This window comes from Ciconia boyciana, chromosome 7 (assembly GCF_034638445.1).
Source record: "Ciconia boyciana chromosome 7, ASM3463844v1, whole genome shotgun sequence".
Lineage (NCBI taxonomy): Eukaryota > Metazoa > Chordata > Aves > Ciconiiformes > Ciconiidae > Ciconia > Ciconia boyciana.
Window position 1 is genome coordinate 30,105,158 of NC_132940.1, and position 22,740 is coordinate 30,127,897.

Genomic DNA, 22,740 nt, shown 5'->3' on the forward strand with positions numbered 1-22,740 from the left:
GGACGCCCAGCCTGCAGCGCCCCGGGGCCGGCAGCCGCTCTCCAGGGCTTGGCTGCCAAAAACACCGCGTGGGCTCCCCAGAGACCTGCCGAGCAGACGGGTATCTGCTCCCAATTCGATTGAATTTTCATGAGGATGACACAAGACAGCCCCACTGCCAAGTTTCCACAACTCTTCCAGAGAGGAGGGGTGCCAGAGCCAGAGAAGCACTTCCAAAATCTCGCTCACACATGCAGCGAGGAGGACGCCTTCTTTTTTCTCCATTGCTTTTTTTTCCTGAGCCACTCAGCTCGTTTTAGCAAGCCCTACACCAAACCTACCTCCATCCGGAGAAACTCCAGGGCACACAGTTAAAGTCCTGCCAAGTTGTGAGCAATTAAAAAAAAAGGGGGGTGGAAGGTTTGGAGGTTTATAGCAGTAAGATTTATACCTGTAGGATCATGCTGTGCCCTCCAACACCCTTCCTACACCTTGCCCATGAGCACTGAGTGCTTGCGGTAGAAGCTGTTCTTGCCATGTCATGGTCGGATGCTCAAGGCAAAGCAGCAGAAGCTGAAGGTGTCCAAGATATTCGGTTTCCACTCAAGAAGCCCAAGTGCAGAAGAAAAGCTGCTATGGAGCAGAACCGAAGGGTCCAGGTAGTCCTCAGACCCCAGGCTTGAAATAGCCAGGAAGGGGGACAAGTAGGGGATGTGCCCTTGGTACAGTGGAATGAGAGGGCTGGAAATAAGTGACAATGGGGGCATGCAAGAATTTTGGTTATTTTTCACTCCATAGCAGAGAAAATATCACCTGCCACCTTTTGGCATTCCCAGCGCTCAACTTTGGCTCCATCCAGCAAGAAAAAAAAAAAACAGCAGGAAAGAGCGAGCTGAAACCTGATCCCCTGAAAGGCCGGACTCGGTGTCTGGCTTTTCTTACCGGCTCGGCCGACCTGTACGTGCCAGCCTGGGAAGGCGTAATGGTTCCACCGACAGAACTTCATTAACTTTTTATACACTCGGCTGCTAATTTATAATCATTAGCGGACAAACAGCCAACAATTACACAAGCAGCACGTTAAGAAAAGAGGGAGAGAGCTTAAAGGAGCAGCAATGGAAATGTGCTCATGGTCGGGACGGAGTGGGGACGGCATGTCCCCCATCCCAGGGCTGGCATGTGACAGGGGCGACCCCTCCCAAGATTTACTGGCATGCCATTTCATCAGCTGTAATTAAGGCATCAGGCAGCAGAAAGGCAAAAGGCACAGGTGAGCATAGGGAGGGAGAAATCGCACAAGCCCTCTCGTTTTCAACACAAAAAAAAGAGAAAAAAAAAGAGCGAGACAGGAAGAGGAGGAGCATGCATATTCCACGTTTCCAACTCCTGGGGCAAGCAAGGCCCCTGTTTGCAGAGTAATAGGAAACCGCACACACAAACAGCACAAAATTCATCCTGATTTAATGAAATCTTCAGACATAGGTCACATAAGCCCAGTGCCTTTCCACGCACCAGCTCTCCTCCTGCTGGAGGCAGCTCTGTGCGGGAGGTAGGAGATGGTGTTGCAATGCACAGCCCTGGCACCCTGGGTGAGCAATGCCTGCAAATTCCCAAATCCTGAGGATGCATCTACCTTGAGGATGGAGATGCAAAAGTGGGGAAAGGTTTCAAACGCCTCCAAGATCAGCAGTCTTTGTTGCCCAGAAGAAAACTCAAAACTAACTCTACCAGTGCTCCTCTCCTGCCCGATATTCCACCCAGTCCCTGCCAGTAAAGGTCTGGCACTCGCGTCAGCCAGTCAGACCCTTGCTGCACAACAGAAGGCCGCAGGCAGAGGACAACAGGCAGGCTCCCTTCCCTGCAATAACCCAAGCTGCTTTAATCGATCAAAGAGCCATAAGATACGCAGATGCACCCACCGCGCAGGCAGGCCAGCAAGGAAGCAGAGTAACCTGACCAGCATCACTCAACAACACATCGTGCCCAGAAACCAAACCTACACCTCTTTTGGCTCCCGCGCAAGGGCTGAGCCTGCTCTCCTGCCCCACACCAGGCAGGCCAGCCAGTCCTTTTTCGAGACATAAGCTTCCTGCTAAACAGGTCTAATGAGCACCGTGCGCACCCTGCAAAGCCTCTCCTCGGGCATCTCCGAGCAGCCAGCGCAGCTCAGCAAAGCACCCACTGCCTCTGATCACAAGAGAGGAAAACTCCTTTCCAAAACTCCATGCAGCAGAGGGGAAAGAGCAGCACCCAGCTTTGCAAAGCTAAGCAGCACCCCTTGAGAAAAGCAATCGAAGAGGGTGGCTGGCCCCGACCCACCCAGCTCCCCTCCAAAGCAGGAGGGGGAGGCTGCAGCAAGCAACACAGCCGCACGCAGGACCCGCCATGCCTTGCAAGCCACGGCTTGCCGAGCACGCAGAGGGCAGGTAGGCAGAGCTCCATGATCCGAGTGCTCAATCCCGGGCATGCTCGCAGCTGGAAAAAGCCGTCGCAGCCCTCCAATTCCACCTGCTCCCCCTCCTGCTCCCCGCAGCAGAGGCGCACGGAAAGGCTCACAAGCCGCTTTTGCTCACAGCAGGGCCTTTCCCCTTCCACCCTTGCATTTGCAAACAGCAAAGAGCAAGTGTAATACATGCAGGCTCTTTATCACATCAAGTTCAGGCCAGAAGGATGAATGCCTCTGAGTTTACTGGGGACTAAACCCAGATTTCTCGTGTGGCAAGCTCCCTTCCCCCTACAGCAGCTTAATAACCAGCCAGCATGCACGTAGAAAAAAAATATAAAAATCTCTCCACCCAGAAGTCCAGCTCTTAAGGCAATTCAGGGGATCACACAGAAAAGGCAATTTAGATTTAAATTCAGACCACTCACCCTGCCTGGGATAGCCCCGCAGCTCCACCCGCCTGCAAGATCATGGTGCCCACCTACACTGGGGCAAGCTTTTAAGAAAACTTCTACCTGATCTGCTAAAAACATTGAGCATGTTGTTTAGATTATTTTCCTGTGGCTGTTCAATATCTATAGTGACATGAAACCCTCAGTCCATGCATGTAAGAAAATCACGGGGAAAAAACTACATATGATAAGCCATCACGCAGTCTAAACAGGTAACACTGTGTGATCATGCAACCACAGATCAAATGGTGGGATATACAGAGAGAGAAGTGGAGGTTGTTCCTGCAAACTTCGCTTTGGCATTCCTGCCTTTGAGTAACTTTCAAACAGAATTGCCCAAATACCTGCTCTTTCATGATATTTTTCTTTTTTTTTAATAGCATCATTCAAGAGCTGGATTTGTCTCTCAGATATCTGTAATATAAAACTGAAGTCAAATTTCAGAGAAATACTTCTAATAAAAAAGGCAAAGTATTAATTTCAAAAATGTAAATATGAGATGTTTCCATCTTGTTTATGCTTCCCAAAAGCAAAGCAAGAGAGCCTTCTTTACTGAAACATGTGGGAAATTGAGCTGCACAAATTTGTACAACGTTTCTGTCAACCCAAATACACATTATTACTATTTCTTTTCCTCCTCAAGACCTTTTAATTTGGAGGGGGAAAAAAACCGACCTCATCTTGCCTACAGACATGAAGATGCCAATGCCTCTCAAGCTCACAAACAACAACTGGTCCGTACCCCATCTCACAGGGATGCGGCATGGCATCCGCAACGGGCGAGAAGGCGGAGGGCGCATCTCCCACTGGACCCAAGTCAGTGTCCAGTCCAGGGGCTCTGCAGCGGCAGCACGGGCAAGATGCAGGCACCAAACCTTGCGCAGGAATTAAACATTGCCCTTATAAACCCTCTGCCCCCCCGCTGCCTTGCCTGCGCCACCCAGGTCCCAGAAAAGCAGATGGAGGGCAGGAAGACCTCACGATGGGGTGGCATTGAGCATCCAGGAACCATTGCCACAGAGGGAATTAAAAGCAGTCAGACTCCAAAGGGGAGGAGGGAAGAGCGACTACAGCTACCTACTAAGTCCAGGTAGGCTCACAAGCAACAGACCCCAATATTTTTTGTGAGAAATGCAGAGATATCTTGGGCTCATCCAGCCCTAGGGATGCCTGCACAGCGTGGGAGGTGAGCGCAGGGACCGCCGGTGCTCCTGAAGCAGGATCCTCACCACCCCAAGCGAGGAGTGGACAGCCTTTTAAAGTAAGGACATGGTGAGCTGGGCGAAGGGACCCCCGCAGCATCTTGTGCATTGCTAAAGCATCAGCAGCATCGCATTGTGCCTGGCGGGCTCTCCGGGAGGGGCCTTCTCACACAGAGCCAGGGCTGCTCCCCTCCCCGCACGTTTGGGAACGCTCCTCTCCAGCTTTCGGCGCTCCATTATCCAAAGACTCCAGCAAACGAGGAAAGACCAGCAGCAGCACAACTTGACGCCTCCCCATGAAGGGGCCAGCCGCATCCATCTCCGGCTTCCCAGCGAGCCACAAGAAGGGGGCTGGCAGAGAGCACCCCCCTACCACAGCCAGCCCCACACAAACCTCAACCAAAGCCTTCCCCGGGGAGGGGGGGCTGCACAGCCAGCACCCCTCTGTGCAACCCCCCTCCCCACCGCCCCCTTCCCTCCCCCTAAACTCGCTCTCAGCCCCGTCCTCCTGAACAATCTCGCCGCGGGCTGCTTTTGTAAGCCTCCAGCCCCAAAAGAAAAATGATGGGTTTGAACTCTTAACCCCGCCCCAGAAAAAGGCTGGAATTAAAAGGGGTTTATGACTAAGTATGCAGATGGGAATACTGTAATAACAACAGGCAAAATGTTTGCCCAGCAGTTCTGGGCTGGTTTTGGAGGGAGGGAGAGCGGGGACAGGGCGGCTTCTGGCCGGAGGATGACGGCACGGAGAAAGAATTTGGCAGCTGGGAGGGAAGGGAGGTTGCTGATAAATGCTGGGGCAGAGGCGGGGAGGGGGCCGGGACCGAACGCCGCATCACTGGCACTTCAGGGAGGCTGGCTGCGGCGCTGCGGGTTTCTGGACGGCTGACAAAGGTCCTGCCGCGGCAGAGGCAAGCAGGGGTAGGGGGAGACAGCAGGAGAGCTCGGCTCCGGAGCCAGCTCGGCATGGATCACGCATCTTGCGGGACACCGTTGTGCTCGGCAAGGCTGGGACATACGATAGGGAACGTTATCAAGGAAGACTGCAAACCCCCTCGCACCCCAAATCCCATCTGATGGGGAGGACCCATGCACACAGACTCCTGCCAAGGGGGGAACTTGCAACCACAAACAAGTAGCTAACTTTTACCAGCCGTGGGACTCCAGCTCTGCTGAAAAGGTGGTAAAACATCAGTGCCCAAGACATCTGGGAGGGCATTTTCAGGACATCACCTTCCCCTTTTAGCAGCAGGCTGCACCGAGGCCCCGCACGTGGGTGGCTCAGGCTAGGGGAGACCCAAACCTCAACCATCGCTGTTCCAGAGGAGCGGGCCCCGCTGCTCGCTTTACCCTTCTGCAAGAGGGGAGAGCACTGCTTGTCCAGCACCCAGTCCTGCACAAGGCTGCTCCCGCTCCTCAGGCACCTGGGGGCACCCAGGTGGGGGACCACCCAGGTGAGGCACTTCAACAGCTCCCTGTCACACAACAAGGAGCAACCCCGACACCGCTCAGCAGAGCCCAAAAAGGCCTCCCTGCCACCATACCAAGCCAGGCTGTCCATGGGCACCCAGTTCAGAGGAGAGGTTTGCTCCATATTCACTGGGGATGTGAGTCCCTGATTGTATCAGACCAGGACTTTCCTGTCCTCTTAAGCTCTCCACGAGGTACCTGCAAACTTAATACAACATGCAAACCACTTGCACAACATCACACACAGCTTGGCAGCCAAAGGCCAGAAAGCCACCAAAAAACCCAAATCTTGCAAGTCACCAGGACCCACAGGAGAGAAATTCATGTGTGGCACATGGAAACAAGCCACAAAAACACAGACCTCCCCAAGCCCGCTCAGGAGCCACAATATTGAACTATTTCCAGGTGATGTTCCTGCCGCAAGCACAGGGACCTTCCCCCCCACTCTTGTTGGGTGCAGCTCAGCCTGATGCAACAGCAGCCCTTTGCCAAACCAAGCACCTCGCAGGGGTACAAGGCTGGGATGCGAACATGCCCCGGCTGCTTCCCTGCAGGGGTGAGGAGGTAAAGCCGCATGCAAAAAACTCATGGCATGACGGGCAAGTCAGGAACTCCAGGAGACTTCCCAGCTTGCAATGGGGGGGATTTCCAAGCATGTGTCACACCCCCCTTTCCTCAACAGGGACCTCAGAGTTTGCAGCATCAGTACACGGAGTTTTTACTTGACTCTGGTCACCTCCTGCTGACCCACTGCATTTACCAGAGATAGGGAGTGCTGGAAGGAGCCTGTGGATCGCCACAATCCTCCTCCAGATCCAACTTGTTGCATTTATGAACAGAAACACAGCAGCCCTACAGCAACCAGGGGAGAGGCGAGTGGACTCCCCAAACTACCTCCTACAGCACCCAGTGCTGCTGCTCCCAGCAACACAGCACAAGGGACAGGGAAAAAACAAAGCCATCAAGCTTGCTCCTCTTAACAACCAAGGAGATCTTTACTTTGCCTCGCAATCAATTCAGAGACAGTCTGCAGGGTCAGGAAAAATGGTCACTAGCAAAGGGAGCATGCATTGCAAAGGGTGACAGGGGAGACCCAGGCTCCGGTCCCTTCCAGCACCACACACTGCAGCAGCCAGTGGCGGACACATGCTGCACAAATGCACAGCTCCCTTCACGGCTGCTGCTCTGCGAAGGCATGGCAGTGAGAGCTGACATGCCAGGAAGCGCTCGGATCAGGTAATGGAGGGTGTAGGAGACTCATGAGATGATTCCTGTGAGTCAAAAGAGCTGGCCAGGGCCCAGATCAGCAAGCTCTGCAAAATCAGCAAACAAAAGAGGGCAAAACCTGGACCTCCCCAGCCTCTTCCTGCCACCTCCGAGATGACCCCTGCAAGCAGCCCCAGCAGCAGGCTTGATGAGAGTGGACAGAGCCATGTGGGATGCTGCAGCCACGGCTGGGGATAGAGACTCAGCCTGCCATGCCTTGGCATGAGCTGGTCGCTGCAGCTCCCTGCTCAGTCCTGGGACTCACTGAGCAAGTTGGTTTCTCCCCTGCCAACAGAGGAGACAACATAGCTCTTGCTTGTTTAAGTCATGAGCAGTCTCTCTCCATGTGCAGACCAAACCCAAGAGATCCTCCTCTCACCTACAGCTTCCAGGGCACTTCCCAAGATTTAAGGACCAAATGTAAATGCTCCTTTGCAAGTCCTTTTCTGACAGCAGCATTTCCCCTCCCTGCCTGATCACATACCCATGCCTTGAAAGCCAGGCATGGAGTTTGTCTACACAAGGGATATCCACATCGCCCTGCCAACAGGGTGGCCCTAAGCATGCAAAGCCCCCAGCCCTGCCTCACACCACATCCCTGGAGCTCGCTCCACAGACTTTAACAGATAACATGTTATGGGAGGCTGCAGCCACTTGTCTGCACCAGGAGGATCCCCTTAGGAAACCAAGGGGAATGTCCCTGCTTTCCTGAGACAGACGTGAGGTATTCAGTCACAAGAAGATCCAGGACTGAAGCAGAGCCCTGGCCCAGCACATCTCTGCAGGATCACAGCACCTCTTGAGGAACAGGCCCAAGCAAAGGGTCACCATACATTTCGTGGAGATCTCTTCTGCCTGGAGGCTCATGAGATCCTTACTCTCCAACTTCTGCCAAACTTGGTGCTACAGCCAATCCAGCTTCCATAAAAGCCCCCACAAAATCTCTGCCATGAGGTGCTGCCATCCTTTCCTCATCTGGGACTTCCAGACATTCTAGTTGTTATTTTTCATTAAAAAAAGGAAAGAAGGTGAATGGTGAGGAGGACATCTAGAAGATGGATAAATACCATCAGGAGTCATCCCAATTCTGACAGCTGAATGAGTTCGACAAGTGCTAACGAACAAACAGGCTAAATTGCTCCTTTCCCTTCCTGACAGGCTGAACAGGCTGAATTGCTCCTGAGCACCCCGAACGCCAGCTTGGGAAACAGTCCCTTCCCAGCTTTTGATAGTAGTGAGAAGCCCAACCCCGGCAGCTGCCCAGCTAAATCAGCCTGCACATACTGCCTGCCGGCACAGGGAGGGCTCCAACATCAAACCCCACTCCCCTGCACCCTCGGTGGGCTATCACCCACCGCCCAGAGGAGAGCCCTGAAGCCGCGTGAGACGGAAGAGCAAGCCAAGACCAGACCAAGCCACCTTTCTTGGTGAGATGGAAGACCAAGCCAGGACAATGCAGCCCTTATAAACAGATGAGGACCGGGACCGTGCACCCCCTCTTCCCTACGGCAAAGCCTCCTGTTCCAGAAGAGAGGCAATGCAGGCAGACGAGCAGCCTCCATCCCTCTGATCCACAACAGCCCATAGCCCCTTCCTTCCCCTGCCCCCAACGGGAGGCACACCCAGTGCTAAACACTGAGGCTAACTCCATCCGGTCCTTCTTCCCTGTATCTATTGTTGCTAAAAATTTATCCGGTTTCTGCCAAAAAAAAACCCCAAAAATAATGCTGCACCTCCCCTCTGCTTTTCAAAGTAAAAGCAGCTCTGCTCTTTAGCCAGGGAGGGGGAGAAGAGTTTAAACATGAGTCCCCCATCTACCCAGCACTGCTCCACTCCTCCTCCTCCTCCAAGGACTTTCACACAGCCCTGTCCCGTCAGCCTGTCTGTGGCATTTGATTCCTGTCTGTCACTAAGTGATGAGGACAAAGGGTGAGGAGTCAGGAAAAGGTCTGAGCTACTTTGTTCATCGTCTGGATACGAACTTTGGATGAACTCCATGGGGAAAGAAAAAAGCCACACGGAGTGGGATGCACCGTGCATAGCGCTCTCTCTCCTCCAAAAAAAAAAATTGAAAAAAAAGAAAAGGGAGGCTTGAACAAGGGGAAGGGGTGGGAGGGAAAGGGAGAGGAGAGCATTCCCCATCCCCATGGCGGCAGGCAGTCCTGAGAGCTCCCTGCTCGGAGGAGACAGAAGGATATTCAAACCGCCTTCCCAGGAGGCATGTTCAATAAAGCAGGATGCCAACGCAGCCTTTTCTCAAACAAATCTGTTAACGGTGGGCCAGGGGCCAGCCACAAGGGCTTGCTTTTTAAAGCAACCAAATGGGAATTTCCTAATAAAATAAAATTTTAAAAAAAGCCCCACCGTGGCACGGTTAAATGGAAGCTTGCTGGCAGCAACAAGAAGTATCTTACGCACACACTTCTCTGGAAGCACAGGAAGATGAAATACAGCACAGGATTGGGGAGCTTTGGGGTGCATCCAGGGTGCCGAAGCACCCGTGCACTCCCCTGGCCCCCCCAGCACCCACCTGCACCAGCTGGGGGAGACAACTGCCCACAGCGTGGTTACATACCGGGGTTGAAGGTTTAGAACCACGATTTCTGCTGTGCTGAACAAGGGAGGAGGCTCACCCTACACTGCAACAGAGGCAATTTCCCTTGTGCTGACCTTTGGGACCTGGAAAAGCCACTGCAGGGCACGCTCAGCTCCTTTGCTTCGCTCTGCTTTTCAAAGCAAAACCAAACCAGTTTGCAACTGGAAAGCCTTGTGGTGGTCTTGCAAACATTAATTATATCAGCCTCTCCTGGGCAGCAAAGCCACCAAAAACTTTCTCCCGAGTGCCTCTTGCGAAACAGCTAAGATGCTCGCACTGGGATCAGACACAGCCTCCATCGAGGATTATCAGCAAAGCCTACACACAAGATGTGCCAAGCCACACAGGAAAATTATTGCAATTATACAGGCAATTCTGCAGGATTCACAAGAGACCTGGTGAGCACTGGAGGTGAAGGGTGCCCTGCACAAACCACCCCACCACGTTGCACCAGCATCACCCACTGAACATAGAGGGGACCCAGAGCCTGGCTGGGAACACAGTTCTGGCTCTGCCACCTTGAAAGTCTCTGCCTAAGGCATGAGCAGTTGGAAATCCAACGGTCATACTGAAGGCTGTTCACCACCAAGCCTTCCCAGCAATGCTGGTGAACTTACTCTCCAGGGCAGGGAATCCTACTTAAGACAGAGATTAAATGGGTTACAAAACCCAAGAGAGCACCTGAAAGCAATCCACTAGAACATGCTGGAGGTTACTTCAGATCTCTTGTCTCTCTACTAGCCACCAGCAAATAGAAAAACAACTCTGTATAAGAAAGCTCTGCTGGGACATGACCACAACAGCCATGCGTGGCAGAGCAGCCCAGCCACAGAAGGCACTGGCGAGATGGCAGCAGGCAGGGCACACATTCCCCTTCTTCAAGGTGGGAGAAACTTCATTCCTTGCATGGTGCCCACTGCAGGAGATGGAGAGCTGCAGAGTTGGTCATGGGAACCGCTAATCCCAGCTCCAGTCTGGCCTCTCTGCATGGGAAGATGATTACTCACCACCAGGATTCTTGGAAGTGGAAGGGATCAAAGATTTGGCTTCATTGACCCACAGCTACGTATGGCCCTAGCCCTCCCAAGATCCACCTGCTGCACGCCAAGACAATGACCAGGGGAAAAAGAAAGAGTAAGGGGAAGGAAGTACTTTTCTGCAGGGAAACAACCCATCCATGGAGGCCAGGAAGGCAGGGTCCTCCCTTGCAGCCACCACCGTGTCCCGGAGGAGTGCATGTTAGGAGGTAACTCAAGCATCTTGGAGGCACTGCCCAAGACCTTCAGCAGAGAAACTTTGATCTCCTCCAAGCACGGCCAGTCCCTGGGGACTGCCTCTAAATTAGACAGTGGAGCGTGCCAGGACAAACAGACTGTGCAGAGAAAGCCTCAGCCCGTTTGGAGGAGTTTGCTCTACCACGCGCTCCAGAAAGTCCGAAAAGCTCCTCTGGGGGTGGGAGGGACCCATCCCCAGCAGCCCAGCCAAGGCAGCCTGGATTGAGGCGACAAGCTCCCGACAGGGAGAACCAGACAGAAAGAGAAAGGAAAAAACTGAACAAGATGTCGGCTGGATTGGCCAGTAATCCCATTTGCAGAAGGTGAGAGCTCAGGCAGGAGATGCTGGTGCTGCTGGATCCAGGGCTATTTTGCAAACAGCAAGTAAGAGGAACAAAGGGAAAAAGAGGGGGCTGGGGGAAGAGAAGGTAAAAGAAAACAAATCTGCTTTATTATTGCCTGAAACCCAAGGAGACTGATTAAAGCAAACAGCCCCCCTGCCCCTTCCAAAGGGTTGTCTCGTCTGCTTCCTAAATCTGATTCCCATTTGTCTCTATATGGTTCTCATTTGTTCTTCATTTAGGTCTCCTCCACGCTCCCCACCGAGCCCAGGAGAGCCCTCTGGAGAGCTGCAGGGCTGGGCTTCCCCAGGAGCCAGCGAGGGCAATCACTGGCCAGGGTCAGACCCAGCACCAGTGCCTGCGTAGAGAGAGGAGATGTGGCAAGAGGAAGGCTGCTGACTGCATGCGATGGCCAAGAGGCCGAGGAGATCCTTGAAAGAGCTGCGTGAGGGAGGAGAGCATAACCACCCAAGGGTGCTGACGGGAGCCCGGCTGCCTCTGGGGCAGCAGACCCGGCATCCCCAAAGGGCAAAACAAAAGCAATAAAAAAAAGTGAAAGGGATCAGAGACCCACCGCATACCCCAGCAACTTGCAGGGCCCATGCAAGCTGTTTCCTTCTTAATCAGAAGGCCGTCTGCTGATGAAACAGGAGCTTAAAAAATTATACTAATGGAGCTCCTTTCAAACACAAACTGCAGGGACCTCTCCTAATTGCGCAGCTCCTTTCAACTGCAGCCTACGTACCATGAAGCAGGTCCATCCGCTGCCCTTGCCTGCGGCCGCGTGCCTTGGCACACGGGACTGGCGTGCCTGCAGCTCCCGACCGGGCGCTGGGGCTGGAAGCACCATGCCATCACAGCCCTTCCAGCACTTGCCTTCTGCCCTGGCCCCTGGCTATTAGCCCCCCAAGCACCTAGCCAGCCAGGCACACTGCCTTTGCCGAAGGACATTTCCAAAGCCTAACTAAACACAGCAGAAAAAAGGAAATAAAAATCTGTCTTTCCACCTGCGTGGACTTTGCCACCTGCCTCAGGAGCATGGAAAGACTGGGGACTTCCCCTACCACCACCCCTCGCTGTGTTTTATCTCCTTCTATATTGCTTGTGGGTTTTTCATGGTAAACAATCCCCGTTTGCCCTTGGGATAGTCTCCCCAAACCTTCAGCCATGCCATCCTGCTGCTGCACATGTTGTCCTACCCCCAAGAGCCCGCGGGTGAGGACCCCACGGCTTTCTAGACCTGGATGCAGAAGAGCCATTTCTAAGGAGAAATCCCACCCCAGGCCGCGCGCCTCCCAGGCACGCACTGCAAACCTATCCAAATGGAAATACAACACCCTTTGCCACAATAAAAACCAACCAAGCACCTGCTGCCCAGACCTGGCTGCCCAACCGATCCATCTACCACAAGAGGAAACTGAGCAGGGTCTGAGCTCTCCACAGCCAGGGCCAACCCTGCATCCACCCAACATCAGAGCAGGGCCCAGACGATTGCACAGGGACCATCACGCTACATAACGTCGTTTTCCCCCTCCTGCTTGCTGCCTAGGTAGAGGACACAATGCCCATCAGCCGCTCTCCCCACTCCCTCCTGCCCGTAAAGGAAAGCAGAGACCCCTGACCTTCTCTGCTGCATCCCCCCAGCCCCTCCACAGCTTAAGCAGCCCAGGTGCGCAAATGTTACCCAATGCCCTTGCCAGGCAGAAAGTAAATTCCACCCAGCAGGGGAAATGCCAGCCACGGTCAGACCCCAGGATGTGCAAATAGCAGCCGGGGACCTTCGGGAGAGGAGTAGCCCAGGCCCAGGCACTCTTACTGATAATCCTTCTCAGGACACCCCCTCCAGAAGCTCCCGTAGCAGAGGAAGGATGCTAACTTGACTATTTGAGGGAGTGAAGAAAAAAAAAATTAAACATTTGTTATTGAGCCAAATGACCTTTTCAGCCGCTTGGGGACAGAATTGCACCGGGGCTTCAGAGCGAGCTACGGCGGGCGCTGCTTGCTCCGTGTTCCCATGCATAATGCTTTGGGCCTCCGGATGCATTTAAGGGGCTCCGTGCTCCCCTAGCCACCTCTGCCCACCCAGTGACAGAGCTGAGAAACAGTCTCTTTGAAAAATTCTGCATGAAGTAGGGAGGAAGAAGTGGTCTGCTAAGAGCTTGCTGAGCAAAGCGCTTCAGACGGCTTCATTTCACATTACTGAAAGCGTAAATCAGGGAATTGCTCCTTGGGTTTTTCTCCATTAGCAAAGTATATTGCAACTCCCCTTCCCACCACCGATACCGATCGACACTTCACATATGCTGACCAGATCTAACAGACAGGATTTTCCGGGGGAATAATACATTTGCCGAAAACATCATTCCTGCCACCTGCTCCCCCCAGACACGCAACTGCACCAGGAGCGGGGCTGCAGCAGGCTCCTCGCTCTCAGCAGGCACGTGCACAGCACAACGCAGCAGCCAGAAGCTTGACAAATTCAGATCAAAAATAAATAGGTGGCTCCTTGCAAAGCAAGGGTCATAAACCCTTCAAAACACGACCTCCACCAGGGTGGTGGAATGTGTCCTACTGCCTGCAACTTTCCTACACAAGACCAAACACCCTTCTGGAAAGCACAAGCTTCACACAAAACATACCGGGGAGGCTGTGTCCTGTGCCATGAAGTCAGGACCAACAGCTGCAACTCCTTCCAACTCATTTCTTTTAGCCCGCGAATTGTGCCTTTTGTCTAGAGATTTGCAATAATCATATTATTGCATTAATATGATTGCAATAATAATTTTGCATATAAACATCCCCCTCCCAAACAAAAAAGACTAAGTTAAAACACTCACAACCTTTTAACATCAGAGACTTAAAAGCCAAATTCAAAGCTTAAAGCTGGAGACCGATTCATCCAGAGGCTCCAGATATTGTATCATTCTTAATGTTTCACCAGAGAATCACTGCAGCAGGAAAAAAAAAAGCTGTGTGTAAACAAGCAAACGTACACCCACCAGGGACTTGGGTTTTGAAACATTAATGTTGAAATTAGAAAGGCACATTTCAGAGAGTTAAGGGCAGATTCGCTTTCATTTTGGCTCCAGCCTTGTAAATATCAAATGTCAAAGGAAACAGTCACCCTGAATTAAGAGAGAAAAATCCCCATGCCGCAGAGATGTGTCCGGGATCGGGACTGCTGGAGTTGGGAAAGGAGCAGCGACCAGCAACAAACACTTCACAACTGGAAGGGTATTTTTGCTGGTTAACCTGCCACCACTAATTTTGCTAATCAACATCACTCTGGAATTTGAAAGTGTTATCCAACCAGGAGAGAAACTTGATTTTCCTCTTCTGATAACAAGGACAGGCAGACTAGCCAGGCTGGGCCAAACGTGGCGTTACAAAACACTGCCTGTGAAACTGAAAATGGGATGTGGAAATGATGAACTGAGTATCTGGGCTTGCACTCGGGCGAGAAACAAAAATCCAGCCACCAGCATTTAGACAGGTTGATCCCACTTGTGAAGGCAGCTCCGCTCATTTTTCACCAAGGCCGAAGTAAAATGGCAAAGTTATCATTTTAGATTAGTGCAGCTCCTCGCAGCACTGGCTGTTCCAAGGGTTTTCAATTTATCAGTATATTTACCAAAAAAAAAAAAAGGGAGTGGGAAACAGCACTTCAGCTTAGGCCAAGCAAAAAGGATATTTTGGGTAAGGCTTCTCCTATAAATAAAAGGCCGTGTAGGGAGAGGACGGTGACAACGTGCTGCTTACTCAAGGTGTCAGAGGGGATTCCTATTATCCACACTGGCGACCTCCCCAAAATGCCGAGAAGCAGCGACAGCGCACCGCTCCTCGGCAGGCACGGCAGCCTGGCAAGGCGGCTTCCCCCAGCAGCTGTCCCCTCCATCGGGCTGCCGGCTCCCCTGCCGCCTCGCCTGCACCACCAGGAAAAGGAGCCGGTAAAGGCAGCTTTCTGTTCCAGCTTAAAATAAAAAATATATATATATACACACAGGGGCAGGGCTCACAAACACAAGGCCAAGAGATTTAATTCTTCAGTGCTTTTACTTCTTTTTTTTTAATTGACACAGTTGCAAACCAGTAATTCCAGCCCAACCAATCCCCCAGCACCAGGAGAAAGCATCACCGAAGTCTCTCCCCAGCCCTGCCGCCGGCCTGACAACACCACACTTTAATGTATTCAGCCCACAGCCTCCTCAGGCCACGGCTTTCTGTAATTTATCCCTATACCACCCACCACCTTGTATTATTTAAGTCGCCGGGGGACACGACACCTCCAAGACAGTTTTCAGCAGAAGCTGCTGATCGCCCAGCCCGCAAAACCATCATTTTTGGTTTCAAACAGGATTCCCAGCAGATGCTCCCCAAAGGCGACATGGAGAGAGGAAGGATTTCATGGAAAACCCCTGATGTCGATGCCTCTGGAGCACGCTGGGGAAGTGACGGTCTGCAAAGCACCATGCAGCACCTACAAACGTCCGGCACACCCAAAAAGCAGAGGTGCCCACACAGCCCAGGCTCTGGTGGAGGGTATAGCCTTGGCACCCGGTACCCACTGGCAGCATCGGGGTGCCACGTGTGACCCCAGGCTGGCAGTCCAGGGCCAGGCACTGTTCACAAACAGCTTCTCCCACCACAGGGAACACTTGTCAGTCCGACCGGACCGTGATCATCTCTGGGTGGATGTTTGGGGAAAGCAAAGGATGCAGATTGAGGTTGGCTTATTAGATTATGGACAGCCCCATGCAAATAGGGCCATATTGATCCGGTCTGCAAACACCTGGCTGGGAATACAAGCAGCCCTTGAGTATACAGAAGCTGCTGGAGATTATTAACCAGATCCATTGCTGTAAATCACATTACCTTCTTCCAAACCCCAACCCAGCACCGAGTCCCCCTGTGCTAGGCGCTGTACAGCACACAACCCTGCAGCACAAGGGAGCATCACTACTCCCTGCCCAGCACCCAAAAGCCCAAAGATTCAGCCCAAAAGCGTGGAGCCTGGCAGGGGCATCCTGCTCTGGGGTCCGTGGAGCCAAGGCTGAGCAGTCCACCTCCCCCACAGCAACTCCCAAAACAAAGCAAAGCCCAGCACGTGTTACCAGGAGGGTGAAACTCACTGTATAGGAAAACTGCCAGGGGAATGCACTGCAGGAATAAAAAAAAATTTAAAAAAATCAAAAAGGTGTGAAAAAGAAAATAACACATCTTCAGACGCAAACTCACCCCCTGCTCCCACTGAGTACCTGGTATTTTGCATCAGCTGCAAACCACCCCTCTAGTGCACAGAGCAAACAGGACAGGCTCTCCTGCCTCCCAAAGCACCCCAACTCCAAGCACAGGAAGGAAGAAAAAATAGTAGTAAAATGCTTCACAGCAGATTTCCAAGAGATCACAAAACCCTTTGCAGAGCTTCACTAGCAGAGAAGGCAGCAGCTCCCGGATTAAAGGAGGAACTGGGGAATGAGGTGCCGAACTAAAGGCAGAGGAAAAATCCCATATTCCTCCCTTCTCCCTGCCAAAATCCCCAGCTCTGATTCAGCAGAAGCACCAACAGCAGCACAGTCTAGTGTAGCTCACTGCAAACAAAACCATTTACATTTAAACCACCACCCTACTCCCCTAAAGAATTGCTGCATGCAGTAATTTCCTTGTGACGGGGAAAAAAAAAAGCCATGATGAAATTGTCTCAGAGTTTCTCTGCATTTTGTTTACAGCCACTGCCCTCAAACCCAGGGCCAGCGCACAAGCCTGCTAACAGGAATAAATCTAGCATTTGAGATCGTTTAGAAAAGCTCTGCTCACAGACATTCAGTGCTCCGAGGGGGAAATCCCTCTGCAGGTCTCAAATAAAGGAACTTGAAGCATTTTTCCCTAGAGAAATTTAGGCCTGAAAGATCTTCCAAGTTTCTTGTTTGGAGCTACAAGGCCCAATAACAAGATCTCTTTTCCTGGACTCACCCATAACACTTTGACTGCTGCCAAGACCATGCAGAGGTGAAGGGAGATGGACTGGAGCGAGACCCATGGCAGCGGGGAAGACACCTAACGTTCACATAAGAGGATGCTCTGGTTAGCCATTATTTATGCATGCATCTGGTTAATATAGATATTTTTCCAGCATGCATTAATTGAACACGAAGATTCCTTCTCCTCTGTGCCTTGCACGGAGCTGTCAGCAGGCAGCACCCTGAGAGTGCGCTGCCAGCACAGCACCTTCACGGCACCCAGACACACGCACCCAATGGCCACCACTACCCAAAACCTGCTACCAGGGGAGGCTGGAGGCTCTCCAAGCAAAGGCTGGGAGACTTAGGAACATGGGATCTGGGGCAGCAGGACGAGCTCATCCATCCCCCAGGAGCAAATAGATAGGGCAGGGAGTGATGGGACCCAGCAGACCCTCCAAGAACATCCTCCTGGTCTGCTGCAATCACAGCAAAGTTTACTCAACATCAGGCACCCACAAAAAACAAGCCTTGAAACAAAACCAAACACGTTTGCCCCTGTACTGCCCAAATTGTGGCGAGTCCCTCAGGAGCGGTAACGCTGTGCCGGGGCCAGGCCTGGTTTCTCTGCTTTGCCGGCAGGGTCGAGGGGGAGGAGGTGGGAGGAAGAGCCTGCTGGCAGCCCCATGCTTCCCACCTCCTCCCCTGGAGGATTGCAGGAGGCCAGTTTTGATTAAACTAATTAAGCTTGCTCCGTTCGAAGAGCTCCAGCCACATGCTACCATGGGAGAAGAAGAAAATATAAAATTAAAAAGGAAAAAGAAAAATCTCCCTGCAAGCATGCTCCTCCAAAGCTATCCATCCCTGGCAGATCCCTGATGGACAACACCACACTAGAAGAGGAAAGCCCAGGAAAAGGACTCGCTGCAGTGACACAGGTCCCACCCTGAAGAACCCTGCCCCTTCCAGCCACCAAGACCTACTGGGACATGGCTCCCTTCCCATCAGGGTGACTGGTTTCCATCCCCTCCCAGCCAGTCCCCAGAGGTGGCCGCTCCTCTGGCAGTAGTACAGCCCTCCACCAAGCCAAGGTCTCCCCAATGCTGCCTTCCCTCCCAAACCACCCCTATCTTCCAGCCCCTTGCACGTTCCCTTCCTTCCTTTCCTTGAAGACATCAGGTTTCTGGAAGCAATTTAATTGTGAGCTGCAAAGAGGTTTCCTTGGGCAGTGCTGGCTGGCTGGAGGCCCTGCTCCCCCAAAATGTTTTGCTTCCCCCCCAGAGACCTGGCAGACTCTGCCCCTACAGACCCCGCAGACCCTGCCCCTATGGGGAGCCTGCCCGGCTGGGAGAGAGAAGCATCACTTTTGCCTTCAAAGCCTTTCAACCGGAGGGAGAAAGAAAAAATAATAACAAATATCAGAGCAAAGGCTTCCTCCCCTTTGAAGGGCAGGAGGGAGAGCAGCCGGGCAAGGGCCAGACCTGCTGAGAACAGAGTGGGGGGACCCCAATCCTCCGGGGCTGCAGCGCAAGCACTTTCATTATGAGCTTTTGCAGAAGCAGAATGAAGCCTTAGGTGCAAGAATTGCATTTAAATTCAAATCGGGGTGTTTAACTCTCCCCTCCACCTTGGGAAACCTCGTGGAAATGCAGGATAAGGAGGGCAGGGTTTGAAACCCTAGAGAAGGGCTGGGGGGGTGAAGGAAAGCAAGCTGCCCCATCCTGCCCTGCAAAAAAACTTCATCTAAGGGGCCTTGGGCTTGCCAGCATCCCCCGCTTACAGCTCTGCCCCGCACCCCAAAGACACCAACGCTGCACACACCGCTGCCCCTCTTCTCCCCGTGCTGCTCTTGGTGGGGCTTTAGTGGCGAGGGGGAGGAAGAGAAGGGAGGGAGGAAGAAAGCAAGAAACCCCGTATCGTAATTGCTATATTAAAGAGAAATAGCAGGCAAGAATAATAAGAGAGGTGTCAGAAGTGAAATACAGTAACAGACATTAAAAAAAAAGACTACAGTTCTGCGATGGGGGTGTTAATTGAACACAGAGCTGGAGAGAACAAAGGGGTGTTAAGGAAGAAAAGAAGGGGGAAAAAATCCTACCTCCTCCAAAGATCTGATTCGAGTTAAGTTTGGTGAAGATAATGCACAGGGAAAGGTAGCTAAGAGGCACCTTATATAGCTATTATGTTCTAAAATTAAAAAAAAAAAACAAACCCATTATTCAACAACAATTGCACGGCTAATCAGTGCTGTCTATAAATATTCCACTTAGTAAATTCCCCCCGCTGGTGATACGTACATTTTTCTTTTAACCCTGAATTCCTTCAACACGGAAGGGCGAGGGGGTAAGAAAATAAAAATCGGGGGCTTTCAAATACAAAGTCAGGGTCTTTTAAGAAGTGGAATTTGCCCAATGCCCTCACCTCCCCCAAAAGAGCACAGAAAGTGAAACGATAGGAAAAGCTCTAAAGGAGGAGGAATCAGATTAAATGGTCATATATCCTGCGCTCAGCCTCTCCCCACCGCACCGGTCCCCACCAAACAAGATGGGAAAGGTTCACAGCTGAAATAGATGCTGCTGCATTTTGACAGCAGATATTTTCCAGTTTGCCATCCAAGGACCCCACGTCTGCGTACGCCTTGCCTGATTCTTCTGCTTAGCTATTCTGCTCATGCAGAGAACAGCTTTAAAAAAAAAAAACGTATCAAGAGAGGGGAAAAAAAAAAGGGGGGGGGAAGGCCATAAAGACAGAGCCCCTACCCCTGCCTTCAAACTTTTTATAAATCAGCAATGCAATTTCCGATTTCAATCCCTATTGACAGAGAAATCAATTGTCTTTAGGACAACAATGCCTCCCATTTCCATAATTATTATTCCAAAAAAGCCAGCCAGCCATTTGAAGGCAGTCCTGCCCCTTCCCTCGCAACAAAGCGACCAACAGCAAGTGAAAACACACCAAATGAACGCCGACAACTTATACATATATTTAAGCGGCAATTTTTTTCCCCCCTCTACATGCTCCCGCTTGGATCAAACCCCTCAACTTTTCTTACTGTTAAACACACATCACCCAAAAAGCAGCAATCTCCAGGTTGCAGACAAAAGACAACCCACCAAGTTTTTATTATTATTTTTTAAAAGTGTTTATAAATGCTTTAAAATAACTGAGAGCCCAAGTGCAAAAGGGAACTCTTTGGCCAATACAGACGACCTCTGTTTCTAAGAACTTTATGGACTCTTTGGGTTTGCTCAAGACAACGTTAACACTATGAAATATTAGCCATAATGTTGCGAGAGACGGTGGTAAAGTCTCCGTAAGGCTCTGGAGTCACTTAAATCAGGCAGCGGGGTAACCGAACGCACATTTCTGCACATCATAACGCCAGGGGGAAGATGTACGCACACACTTTCAAACACCCACCAGTGACCACAAACAATCACCAGGATTTCAAATGCGACACATGCAAAAATCTGGGAAGCAAAATGGAAAGTGGGAAGAGAGAAGTTGGCTCAACTTTCACACCGCTGCCCACAAGGAAGGAGTAAGCAAACAGAAGCAGGCGGTACCCTCAGCCCCAGAAAAAACAAGGCTAACTTCCTCCTAGCATTGGGCCCACAAAGCAATCATTAAAAAAAAAATAAGAAACAAAACAAAACCATCTGGCCATTTGCTTCCTTACAAAGTGTGACTTTTGAGGATGCAGATGGGGGAGAGGGGAGGAGGTCTTTGAATTTGCAAAGTAAAATAACTCACTGTAAACCTATCTGAGGGTAGATAAACAATGCTCCAAAAGCCATCTCAATTCAACGTCTTTGGAGACCTCTGTACAGTGGCCCCATAGCAAACCAGGGGCCAGTAAACCAGGCACAACAGCAACAAATAAAACTTAAAAAAAACCAAAAAAGTAAGACAGCCCCAGTCCACACCTGAATATCCTTTATTTCCAGCAGCATGCTTCGCCCTATACCATCTCTCTCAATTTTCCTTAGCAGACAGGAGTTATCCCACCCAGTCACTGTGGGTATGTACAGCTCCCCATGCCTCCCCAGCTCGCCGGGACCCCACAGCATCCCCGAGGATCCAGGAGGTCGCCTGGATTTCCCACCAGGTTTGGTCCTAGCAGATTCCCCATCCCCTAACTTTGTGACTGCACCGATGGCAAAGCCAAGCCGTGATTAATCAGTTACCCTCCCAAAAAGTACCCCCGCACGGACGACGTATGCAGCATCAAATACACACGGAGAAGAGGCAGACAAACATTTTCTTTGGCTCACACAAAATAAACGGAGAAAGAGAGAGGAAGGAAAGGAACTTGGTGGCTCCTTTTTTTGGGGTAGCACACAGGGGAAGACTATAAAACCACCCATAAAATTTATCTCCAAGCAGACTCCCTCACATTACATTATACGAACTCTACAGAGGTTCCCATACCGAACCCACTGCTTGATATTATGAAAACTCCATAAGGAAGGATCTCTCTGTAAGGTCAGACGTGGCCATGCAGCCGCAAGGACTTCAGAGAGCCGAATGCCATCGGTAGGTGCTTTGTCTGGGCTACACGCTGCACAAACAACGTTTAACAAAGGGCCCCCTTAGTCATTTTATATATATTGCAAGAGTCAAGTAATTCTATTTTCAATCAGCTGGTCACGCTAGGAGGTTTGATATATATATATTTAAGAAAGGAAAAAAAAACCAAAAAACCAAAAAAAGACCCAGATTCAGGTTTCCGAAAGCTGTTCCCCTTTTATGTGTAACTATCAATGTATATCAACTGGGTGTGCAATCATATTTATTGTCACTTTCATTCATGTCATGCCCTTGCTTATATGGTTTAGATATGAATTATTGACTGTTACAGTCCTTGTTGTAAAAGGGGGGGGGGGGGGGGGGAGAAGTCAAGTACTTTGCAGCATGCTAAAACAAGGCAGCTGGATTGCCACGGAAAAGCCCGTCGACCGCCTCTGGTCAGCTCAGAAAGCCAACAGCAGAGATGAACGCACCCCCCCCCCCCTCGGAATTTCCATCATTCCCCCCATTTTTTAATTTAAAAAAAAGAGATTCCAACAAATAAATAAATAAGTGGTGCATGTTGCTAAATGTCCTTCCCTGAGCATCTGTTGTTTAAGATCACCCTTGATTGATGACTGCTATTTTTTAATTGTTGCTTTTAAAATTTAAATGCCCCCCTGGGATGTGTTATAAGTGTGTTAGTACATGGTAGGAGGTCTGGAAAGTGGGAAACGGCAGAACCAATGCTCTCATGCCATTAGCTTCTTTAGAAGCCTGAGAACACCCCATGCCATAAAACAACAGTACCCTAAAGTAACTAACAATCTAATATATTGCTTTCACTAAAGGCAACTGACAACTCACTCTTACATGAGCTAGCCTGGATGATTGGCAGACAAGAGCATTTTAACCCTTTCTTAAAAAAAAAAAGAAGTAAAAAACCTTTATGTTTACCTGAATAGTAATAGTAGTAAAACTGCACAATTTCATTTTGTTGGGTTCCCCCACACACACACTCTGCACTCGGATTTTTTTTTTTTTTTTAAACAGTGCCATGTCTTAAAGAAGACACTAAAGCAAGAGAGAAATTGCAAGGGTTTTGATTTTTTTTCTTCTCCCCAGAAAAAGCAATAAATAAAAAGAGGCTATGCAATAGAAATTAAACCACGATTATTTTCCCTTCCAGACACAAACCACATCATGCAAGTCCACTGCCAGAAGCATTAAATACCAGCGAGTTATTTCTCC

At 50.9% G+C, this 22,740-nt stretch overlaps 1 protein-coding gene and 1 long non-coding RNA gene across 5 annotated transcripts in view; both read right to left on the reverse strand.

Moving 5' to 3' along the window:
• The window catches only part of PBX1 (PBX homeobox 1), a 135,444-nt gene that overhangs the window by 108,030 nt on the left and 4,674 nt on the right, over positions 1–22,740 (reverse strand). The gene's annotated exons all lie outside the window — the stretch shown is intronic.
• LOC140655011 (uncharacterized) lies at positions 15,714–17,079 on the reverse strand. The gene is made up of 3 exons (XR_012043600.1): positions 16,994–17,079; positions 16,153–16,180; positions 15,714–15,816 (listed from the first exon to the last, which is right to left on the reverse strand). It is a non-coding gene; the product is annotated as an uncharacterized lncRNA (long non-coding RNA).